At 43.6% G+C, this 11,237-nt stretch overlaps 1 pseudogene across 1 annotated transcript; it reads left to right on the top strand.

Annotated features, from left to right (window-relative positions):
• Window positions 1–1,421: 1,421 nt before the first annotated feature.
• LOC311315380 (N-acyl-aromatic-L-amino acid amidohydrolase (carboxylate-forming) A-like) lies at window positions 1,422–4,208 on the top strand (annotated as a pseudogene). The gene is made up of 6 exons: window positions 1,422–1,647; window positions 2,446–2,642; window positions 3,140–3,221; window positions 3,523–3,630; window positions 3,734–3,846; window positions 3,988–4,208. The product of its transcript is annotated as an N-acyl-aromatic-L-amino acid amidohydrolase (carboxylate-forming) A-like (transcript).
• Window positions 4,209–11,237: the final 7,029 nt, after the last annotated feature.

The raw sequence follows: 11,237 nt of genomic DNA, 5'->3' as shown, positions 1-11,237 counted from the left end.
CCGCAGTGTGTGTTTTTGTGCGTGCGTCTCCGAGTGGAAAGTTGCTGGTGGAATTGTCTTGCTTAAAGATTGGCCATAGAAAGTGTAAAGGTCACTGGGAGCTCACTATAACTGGGCCAGACAGAGTCAGTGAGAAGCTATCGAAAAAAGGCAAAGAAGAAGGAGAGAACGCGTAGCCTCCCTGGACCGCATGGTAAGACTAGCTAGGCTACCCGAGAGCATGTTTACTCCAGACTGCTGTCCATGTTTCTGTCCCGTCAACTAGAGAGCTCTGTAGCCATGTGTATGTACAGTATATGCGTGTGCGTGTATGTACACACAGGCGCTTTTGTGTGCTTAATAGTCTATGTCCGCCTCTCAGTGCAGTGACTGAATGTCATTTATGTATTTCATCATGTTGAAAATTATGTAAACATGGCAACCTGAGGGTTGACTGCAGGGGAATGAGCCAGTAGACTGATACCTACAGTATGGTTATATCTGCTGGCAATGCTGTGTGCCGTGGTACCATATGGGGCAAAAATTCAACCTTTCATTTTAAGTGAAAAGAGAAAAGGAGAGAGAGAGCCCTTTTGATCATTACTCAGAGGAGAGATAGTTGAGCAATAACACACGGAATCTCTGAGAGTGCTTTATCATGGTTATAGATTAGATTTAGGGCACCTCTCTCTCTGGTGTCTTCAGAGCAGGTTTCAGTCAGTGAATGCCTGAGGCACTTTACTTGCACACCTCCAGGTTGTCCGGATGGTGAAGCCAGAGTTGCTTTTTCACAGTTTGGAACTCCTGTAGGCTACACTACAGTTTGACTCAGCACCGAAGAAGAATGTGAATGTATGTAAAACCACATCACAAACCCTAGTGGGACATGATGACCAGCTTTAACTAGAAACTTGTAATAAGTGACTTGACAATGACCCCAGGCCTAACTAACTATTTTGGTTATTCGGTCTTTCCCAAGGACACATTGTATCTCCAGTCTCCCCTGCCCTGCCAAAAGCCTTCAGGGCTTAAAACAAGTTTCATTTGTTTGTTTGTTTGTTTGTTCACAAGGTAGGTGTGTTTATCACTTGGCTTTCTCACCATACAGACTATTCTGCCATTGCTCTAATACAGGTACTGTAGGTGGACAGGGACATCTGTGACTATATTTAACCCAATAGGAGGACACCTACACTCTTGTGGTGTATAAAATGTTCACCACACACAGCCTTGCGTGGCTATGTTGGAGCTTGAGAGAAAGAAAGAAAGAAAGAAAGAAAGAAAGAAAGAAAGAAAGAAAGAAAGAAAGAAAGAAAGAAAGAAAGAAAGAAAGAAAGAAAGAAAGAAAGAAAGAAAGAAAGAAAGAGACAGAGAGACAGACAGAGAGACAGAGAGACAGACAGAAGGAAACACAAGAGCATCTCACTCTCTCTGGCCACCAGATGGAGCAGGTCTCCCTCCCGCCATTGTCCCGCATCGCCATCTGCGGCGGTACCCATGGCAACGAGATGTCAGGCATCCACGTGGTCAGGGAGCTGCAAAGACAGAAGGTGGAGAAGGCGGGGCAGGCGGCGGTGACAGCGGTGATATCGAACCTGCGCGCCGTGGAGGCTTGCCGGGGGTACACCGAGACTGACCTGAACCGCTGTTTCACTGACGCTATACTCAGTTAAGGAGAGCATGACTGGAAACAGCTGCATATGCTGTTCTGTACAGACGGGTGACAAATGAAAGGAAAAAACTGAATAAACGAGCGGTAAATTGACTGCGCTTACATAGCGCTTTTATCCAAAGCGCTTCACAATGGCCTCTCATTCACCCGTTCACACACACATTCACACACCATTGGCGGTAGCTGCCATGCCTTGCCCAAGTACACTTCGACACATGGACTGGAGGAGCCGGGATTCGAACCGCCGACACTGCGATGATTGTACGACCCGCTCTACCTCCTGAGCCAGAGCCCAGAAGTGAGTTGAGAACAGATGCAGATGCTTGTATACAGGTGTTATTACTGCACGATACAATTAAACAATTAACATCCTATGATGCTCTGTGGCCAATTTGACCTCGATTTTGGATCAAGGTGGCAAGAGGAAAAGATTAAGTGACTTTGAAGGAAGGTTCATTAAGGCACGGATGGTAGGAGCTTCAGTCACAAAGACTGCTCAACTGGATAGTGTTTCAATAGGAACAGTGCGTTATGTAGTGTCACTCATCTAGACAAACTCATACCATTACATTTCTAATGGATATGGATACTGTATTTGACAAGAGGACAACAAATGATTCCTCTCTTTCTCTCTCTATCCCTCATTCCTGCCTCCCCCCCCCCAACCACCGTTCTCCCCAATACAAAGCACACCATACTTCTCACAGGAACCACATTCATTCTAATCCACTCTCCCTCTCCGTCGCCACCACCACCATTCCTTCCTTCATCCGCCCCGCCCTACTCTTCCCCCAACTCCCCGGCGACTGATGCCGCCCCGTACGAGGTCAGGCAAGCCCGGGAGCTGGACACCCTGCTGGGACCCAAGGGCGGAGAGGGGGCCATGGACCTGGTGTGTGACCTCCACAACACCACCTCCAACATGGGCCTCAGCCTCATCTCCTACTCCTTCAGGGACTGGATCTCTCTGCACATCTACAAGCACCTCCAGGTCAGAGGCTGAGGCTTTTGAAGTATGGTTTGCACCCACTGAGTATAACCCGCTCCCATTAACCGCCAAGCCAAGCAATCTCTCTTCGGAAAATTTGTTCCTCATCCAATTCGTTCGTGGCGCTCTGAGTTCTCAGAGAGTGGGGTAGTGGGAAATCACTGCTGTCTGGTCGTGCTCGGTGTCAACACAGTGGAACATAATCCCAAATTAGGGCTCCTGAAATGTACCGTCTGCAGTGACGACAAAGGATTATAATCAACCACTGTGGATTACTATCAATCACTTGGCAGTGAACTGATAATCCCATTTGTCTGTAGTTGAGACACCCTCCTACACACACACACACACACACACTGTAATTTGACTTGAAAGACACAAACAGCCTCACCGTTTTTAAAGAGAGGTATAATTGGTAATCTGAGCCTGTTTCCGTCATGCTGAGAGAGGTGTAATGTGTGCCTGTGGGGGTGTAAAGAGTTAATCTGTTGTGTTCTCAGAGGAAGATAACTTCAGCGCCCGTGAGATTAAGATTAATCCTACTGAATATCCCAATCTCTGAGGCCTACTCCCAGGAATCACGTGTGTGTGTGTGCGTGTGTGTGCGCATGTGTGTTTGTGTGTGAAAGCAAGTATGTATAAATGTGCTGTGGTGCATTATGATACAGTACTATACCTGTGCATGTGGATTTCATTGTGTTTTTATGTGTGAGGAAGAGAGAGAGGGAGAGGGAGAGAGAGAGAGAGAGAGAGAGAGAGAAAGAGAGAGAGAGAAAGACAATGAAGTTGCTCTTTGAGTTTCAATTAATCTATTATTTCATTGCATTACAAACCGCCTGAGGAAATTTCTCTCTCTACTGATTTTTAAATTCTCTTCCTACAGCGATTGAGGTTGGGCCACAGCCACATGGAGTGGTCAGAGCTGATATTTACAACTTGATGAAGGAGGCAGTTGACCAGACGCTAGACTGGGTCCAAAACTACAACTCAGGTACTTAGGACTACATCTCTTGGGACTACAGCTCCCAATCAACATCATTGTTTGAGACAAACATACAGCAAGTTAGCAAACAACCAGTCTTCTCTCATCCCAGGAAGTATTTTTGAAGGAGGTGAAGTGGAAGTATACACTTTTGTGAGGAGTGTAGACTACCCAAGGGACCCCGAGACCCGTCAAATGACGGCTGCTATCCACCCTAAACTACAGGTACATTCAAATTCAAATCACTGGTGTATGTTGGTCTAAGCATTAGTCCAAGTAAATTGAATAAATGGAAAGCTATGAATATTGTGCCACTGTTTTTTTTAAATCTCCCTCCCCCCATGCCTAACTTCTCTCTCTCTCTAGGACAGAGACTTCTGCCTCCTCAGTGTGGAGGACCCCATCTTCCTGTCGTTTTCCGGTGACACTGAGCTACAAAGGGGGAGGAGCCTTTATATCCCTTCTTTGTGAACAAGTGTGCGTACTATGAGAAAAAGATTGCCTTCCATCTTGCGCAGAAGAAGACGCTGACAATTCCATCATTGCAAGTGAAGAAATACTGTTTTTTTTTTTTTGAGGACAGCTAAAGAACCTCAATGCACACAAATTACCTCAATCTCAATCACAATTGAATGCTTTTTTTTTTGTGTGTTTTTTGAATGTTTTTTATTACACAAGTATGTGTATAATAGTGTATTTACTAGTTAAATGATATGGTAATGAATGCAATAATAAATCATTTAATAAATACTTTATGCATATAATACAAAACCTTTTTGCCCTGATGATAATAGAATGAACCCAGCAAATATAATCATAGAATGAATATGGTTTAATTAAATATAAAAATACAAATATTTGAAAAATAAGTGTTGATTAGTAATGACTTTACAACTGGACATACACTGATGCTCTAGAAAATATAGTTCTCTCTATTGTACAGAAAAAACCTCATATTCATACATTTTGAAGTCAGTTAAGGAAGTGCATTTCCAGGTCAAAGTATTTACAATCTCCAATTTCACTATATTCCATTATTTTTATCCTGGTTTTAAAGTAATTTAGTGAAACAAGCTCTTCTAGAGTTGTGTATTTTTGCAGCTTGTTCCAAGTAAAAGGCCCAAAATAAATGAACACTTTTCCTAGGGTTTTCCTGTTCAGGCCTTCGATACAAAATAAAAAGATAACGTGAATCATGTGAATTAAATTTTTTCAGTAGGTTTAATTTTCAGTAGGTATGTACTGTAGGATTTTATATAAATGAACATGTTATTGTGACAGTGTTCCTATCATCAGAGCAGATCTGACGCCAGGTCTTGTCATTTCCACCCATTAGACATTCCATACCCTCGCCTATCCTGCTAATTCCTTTATATGTTACTCCTATATAGACCACATACCGACTCCTCTCCACCTCCCAGTAACAGCTAGCCTGGTACGACCATCCCGTTCTCACGAGCTCACATTCTGTTTCACTAACGCAGAACCGTCTGGCCTTCGCCTCCTCCAGAGCGATTATGCCAAAATCCTGACCATACCGGGCCAATCAGGGACTGCATTTTAACTGCTGTCCCGCCCCACAGTGGAAAGCAGCCCCTGATTGGTTTGTGTCCCTGCCGCTCGCTAAACAAATATGGCGGCTCCCGAGGCAACGAGTGGTAACGTTAACGTGAGTAGAATAAACGCAGCAGTCATTGCAGAAACAGACTTAATCACAACACTTAAACAAGAACAAGAGTATGCTCTAGTGGAGTTTTTCGGTGGAAAAGACGTTTTTGCCGTTCTTCCGACTGGATTTGGCAAAGGTTTGCTGAACGCTGATTGGCTGAAGGTGTTTGTCTGTCAAGGCAAGTATCCTCTCCCACATAATCACTCTCTACTGGGCGAAGGCCAGACCGATATTGCGGAGCGAAGCAGTGAGCTCGCTAGATCGGGATGGTCATACCAGGCTAAGTAACAGCGCCCAGTCAGACCCTCGCTACACAGCACCTGTGACAAGTCAGTAAATCTCTCAAGAGTAATCAGGTTATGACAGCTCTGCATTCACCCAGGTTACTTTTCATTTGATTACAAAAATAATAATAATTGAACTTTAGACAGTTGCTGTAGCACCACCATCAGGACTATTGGCCCACAATGCCAGTTGAGGACTTTTTGACCTATCTGCAAAGTTTGGTGATTTTTCATGCATGGGAAGTCCGACTTCCTAGGAAGATTCAGAAGAAGAAGAATATTGGCAAATACAATAGGGACCGACAGCTGAGCTGAGTTTCAAGTTTTTATTGCCACATACAACACATACAATGATCAAAAATGCAAGCATACTGTAGGTAGTGTAATTATTAGGCCTGCCCCCGACTAAAGATTTTCCTGCTCGACTAGAAGTCCTCATTTCAAGCGACTAGTCGACTAGTCGTTCCTTTATTATTATGATTATTATTATTATACATATAACCTTACCATACACACGGAGCGAGCGGCAGCAGCCGCCTCAGCAAAGCGGTAGATTAATTCTCAATGTGTTGGCATTCGGCAACACAGCAAGGAGACTGAACAACATTGTATTACTCATTTATTTAAACACAGTCATATAGCACAACAAACTGTAACATGGAAAACAAAAGTAGCCCACACACATTTAATTTTTCACAACAGCCGAGCGATCAGTGAAGAAATCAAAAAATAAAGGGGAGCTACATGAGAACTCAATTTTCTGAGGTCAGAATGCAAACGAAAATGTAGCTGGCCTATTATAGGCTATACGCACATTTCTTAATAAGAGGCCGAACGAATGAGAACGATGAAAAGAATTAGGCTTCTCGCCAGGCCCGGCCTGTGCATTTCTGCCGCTCTAGGCGAAAAGCAATTATGCCGCTCTCTATTAGCAACGTAGGCCTACCATACCGACAACACAAAGGTCAATATAAAGCGAAAACCAGCAACAATACACAAACACCAATATGCCATACATATGCCTTATAGGTGCTCGGTGTCAACAATATTAGCTTCAGTATGCATGACGCAATATGCGGGATCCATACAAATAACACCAATGTCTGCATAATAAATATAACCTGGTTACAAATTATTTACAGCACATCTATTTTCCAAATAATCCAATTTCAGCTCCTCAAGCTAAATACCAGTGCACCTCTCCTATGTGCGTACACATACATGAACACACACGGAATGTGCGCATTTGCGCAAGCACATTATATCAGCAGATTCTCCAACTAAATAATACCAGTGTAAATCTCAGTCCTATACCACTTTATCATGTACGTAAAACACACACATGCATGAATGTGCGCATTTGCGCAAGCAGTTTAAACGACTAGAGAGCAAATGAAGATTAGCTTCATATTAATGATTAGCCTACCTTTCAGAAGCGGCACGACGTGCCTTCATCGCAGTGAAGGTCAATTCCATCCTCGACTTCGATTCTCTGTGCCAGTTCGTGTTCTATGGAGAGCGTTGCAAGTCCATTTCAGTCTGTCCTTTGTCATTGTACTACGAAGGTAGTTTTTTTATTAGTTTCAACTTTGAGAAACTGCGTTCTCCAGAAGCCGGAGTCAACTCCGCAAAAAGTTGCTTGTGAACTTGACGGTAGATCTGGTCCTGGAGGCAGGCTAACGTTAGCATCTGCTCTCGTCATGGTGCTGCTAGTGCTACAGCTAGCATGCCGTTTCTTCTTGTGGACAAATGCCTGTAGTTGGTAGTTTGGAAATCAATCAATCAATCAATCAATCAAAGCTTTATTTGTATAGCGCATTTCATACCCAGAGGCAACACAATGCGCTTTACAGAGAACAAGGGAGGTGGGCATACGACCCACTTTCTACATATTCCAGAGGGAAGCAAAAAAACAGTAATCACCCGGGGGCCAGATAAGTGAGCTGTAAAAATTCTTCCCTGACCCCTCTCAACAAGGCGATCGAGCAAGCTCCAGGAGTATGTTTGTCTACCGGCTAAGAACATTTATAAAGCAATACATTGCATTAAATTACATTAGAGTGAGAGAGACTAAAAGCATCATAGGAGAGAGAATATTCTACGGACATGCTACATCATCCACAGCAGACACGGGTATCTATCGGACTTCGGGAGGTCTGCTGGTGACAGTGGGGCATCCACTGGACCTGGTTAGAAGATAGGAGGGAGAGAGAGAGGCACTAGGGAGAGGGAAGGCAGAGGGAAGGCAGAGCAGGGTTAGTAGCGCACAGAGCCATACAGACCACACAGATATTGAAACAGGCAACCTGGGGCAAGCTCCTGGGATATATTTGTCTAATGGATAAGAACATTTAAAGAACAATAAATAACATTGAATTAAATTTTCGGAGCAAGAAAGGCTAAGAGCATCAGGTCCAGGCCTAAGCCGGATGTGGACTGATGTGTGTCTGTGTGCAAGTGTGTGTGTGTGTACTTAATACTACGATATCCACAGCTCCGCAGCTGACACTGGACCTGGTTAGAGGATAGGAGGGAGAGAGAGAGGCACTAGGGGAGACAGAAAACGGTTAGGAGAACACTGAGTCATTGAAGCAACACAGCAGTCAGAACAGAACAAGCCTGTTTCAGGATAACCAGCTTCTGTACACTACTTGATATACATACATTGCATAGCAGGATAAATACCAATGTATGCAGAGGATTCACAGGTAGGTTTGAGGCTGCCTTTCTGTGTCTCAAGGTCCTAGCTAGTGATTGTAGGCTAGGTCGAAAAGGTACGTCTTGAGGTCTCGCTTGAAGACCTCCGTTGTTTCGGCCCTTCTTAGGCACTCCGGTAGGGTGTTCCAGAGGTTGGGGGCATAGAAACTAAAAGCTGCCTCTCTGTGTTTCTTGGTCCTGGCTTTTGGAACTGTTAAAAGTTCAGTGCCTGAGGATCTAAGTGGTCTGTTTGGCATGTACTTAACAAGCATGTCTGAAATATATTCTGGTGAGTGACTGTGGAGAGACTATAGACTAAGTCTATTCTAGAGTTGACTGGTAACCAGTGTAGTGATTTTAACGCTGGTGTGATGTGTGCCCTTCGTCTAGTCTTAGTGAGGACTCGTGCTGCAGCATTCTGTATCATTTGTAGCTTAGAGATTGCTTTCTTTGGTAGGCCTGATAGTAGAGCATTGCAGTAGTCCAGCCTGCTTGTGATGAAAGCATGCATTAATCTTTCGGTGTCAGCCTGAGAGAGAAAGGGTTGCACCTTGGCAATGTTCCTTAGGTGGTAAAAGGATGTCTTTGTAATATTCTTGATGTGGTTTTCGAAGTTAAGATCTGAGTCAAGTATGACACCTAGGTTTTTAGCCTGGCAATTGGTGTCAATTTCCAGAGTTTTTAAGTGTGCAGCTAGTTTCTCTCTTTCAGCTTTTTCTCCAATGATCAGTACTTCTGTTTTGTCCTGGTTTAGTTGGAGGAAATTATGTGACATTTATATCTGTAATACACTTGACAAGGCAGTCAACCAAGCTGTAGTTACTGGGTGTTACGGAAATATAGAGTTGGGTATCATCTGCGTAGCTATGGTAGCTAATATTGTGCCTCCTGATGACACTGCCAAGGGGCAGCATGTACAGGCTGAAGAGTAGAGGTCCTAGGATCGATCCTTGGGGCACCCCACAGGTCATAGGGATCTTTCCTAAGCTATATTCACCGAGGGCAACGAAGAAATCACGACCGGTTAGATAGGTCTTAAGCCAATTTAGGACTGGACCAGAGAGGCCAACCCACTTTTCCAGTCTTTCGATGAGGATTGCATGATCTATAGTATCAAAGGCTGCACTCAGGTCCAGGAGGACGAGAACAGAAAGCTCTTTGGAGTCAGCATTAATTCCGAGGTCATTTACAACTTTGACTAATGCCGTCTCTGTGCTATGGTGGGCACGGAAGCCGGACTGGAAAAGGTCAAGGGTACAACTTGTAGCTAAATCATTAATCTGTTTGAATTTTTTTTTTTTCAGAATTTTACTCAAAAAGGGAAGGTTGGAGATTGGTCTAAAATTGCTAAGAACTGAAGTGTCTAAGTTGTTTTTCTTAAGTACGGGTCTCACCAGAGCAGTTTTAAGTATTGGTGGGAAGAGACCTGTAGATAGGGAGTCATTAACAATGGATAAAATGTCATAGGATACAGAGTCAAAAATAGTTTTGAAAAAATCGGTGGGGATGGGATCCAGCAGGCATGTGGAGGTTTTGAGTTTGGATACTACTTTTCTCAACAGTTCTGTGTCCATCAGTGTAAACAGGCTCATATGTCCATTACATGGAGGGAGAGGATCTGTGAACGGGATGCATGGCCTTTCCTGAGTGATATTCCTCCTAATATTCATAATCTTATCTCTGAAGTAAGCTGCAAATTCCTCATATTTGGAGGTAGAGAGCAGGTTATCAGGTGTTTTTACGGCAGGGTTTATTAGGCTATCAATTGTTGAGAAGAGCACTCTTGAATTATTTCGGTTGATAGATATCAATTTTGAGAAGTGGTCTTTCCTTGCATTTCTTATTGCTTTATTAAAAGCAGAGAGATGTTCTTTGAGAATATCATGGTGGACCTGTAGCTTGGTTTTTCGCCATATAAGCTCAGAACTTCTGCAGGTTCTCTTTAGTTGATATGTTTCCTCATTTCGCCATGGGGCTTTATTATTGGTTGTGATCCTTTTCAGTTTAATAGGTGCTACAGAATCCAAGGCTGCCCTTACTCTGGTGTTAAAGGTGGTTGCCAGGTCTTCAATAGTTCCTAAGGGCCCCACTTCTGGAGTTGATAAATTGTTTGTGGTCATTATTTCTCTAAATCGGCTACTGCGGAGGTAAGATAACATTTCTTGATAAAGCGCTCAGTACTACTTTTGACTTTAGGAACCAATGCAGTGAAGAAGATACAGAAATGGTCGGAGAGGGCGAGGTCACTAATAGAGGAAACAGTGATAGTCAGGCCCTTAGTAATAACTAGATCAAGGGTGTGGCCGCGGTTGTGGGTTGGCTCAGAGATATGTTGGGTAAAATCCATGGAGTTTAGGAGGTTGATAAAGTCCCTAGCTTTCGAGTCCGCCTCAGTGTCTACGTGTATGTTGAAATCTCCAATGATGATAATCTTATCATAATTTGTATGGATGATGGACAGGACTTCTGAAAATTCTGTAGAGAAGGCAGGGCATTGTTTGGGAGGCCTATACACGGTTACTGCCAGAACTGGGGGCTGGCATTTTAGGACAATAGCGTGGTATTCAAAAGAGGCGAAATCATCAAAGGAGATGGTCCTGCAGCTGAGGGCATCTGTAGCTATGGTGGCTGTTCCTCCACCTTTTTTCCCACTTCTGATAGATTGAAAAAAGCTGTAGTTAGGAGGAGAGGCTTAAATGAGGGCTGCTGATCCATTTATATTTAGCCAGGTTTCAGTTAGGAACATACAGTCTAATTTACGTTCACATATAAGATCATTAATGTGAAAGGTTTTGCTTGGTAGGGACCTGACATTTAGAATCGCCATTGAAATAGCTTCCGGAGAAAAGGGCTGGCTCGCCTGACTAGTAGGCCTGGATGGTATATTCACTGGAACGGATATCAAGTTTTTTATATTAGATCCACCTGACTGTTTCATTATGGTAATAGGGGTGCGGTGGGAGATA

This window comes from Borostomias antarcticus (genome assembly GCF_949987555.1).
Source record: "Borostomias antarcticus genome assembly, chromosome: 11".
Lineage (NCBI taxonomy): Eukaryota > Metazoa > Chordata > Actinopteri > Stomiiformes > Stomiidae > Borostomias > Borostomias antarcticus.
This window is presented reverse-complemented; position numbering and strand designations above follow the sequence as displayed.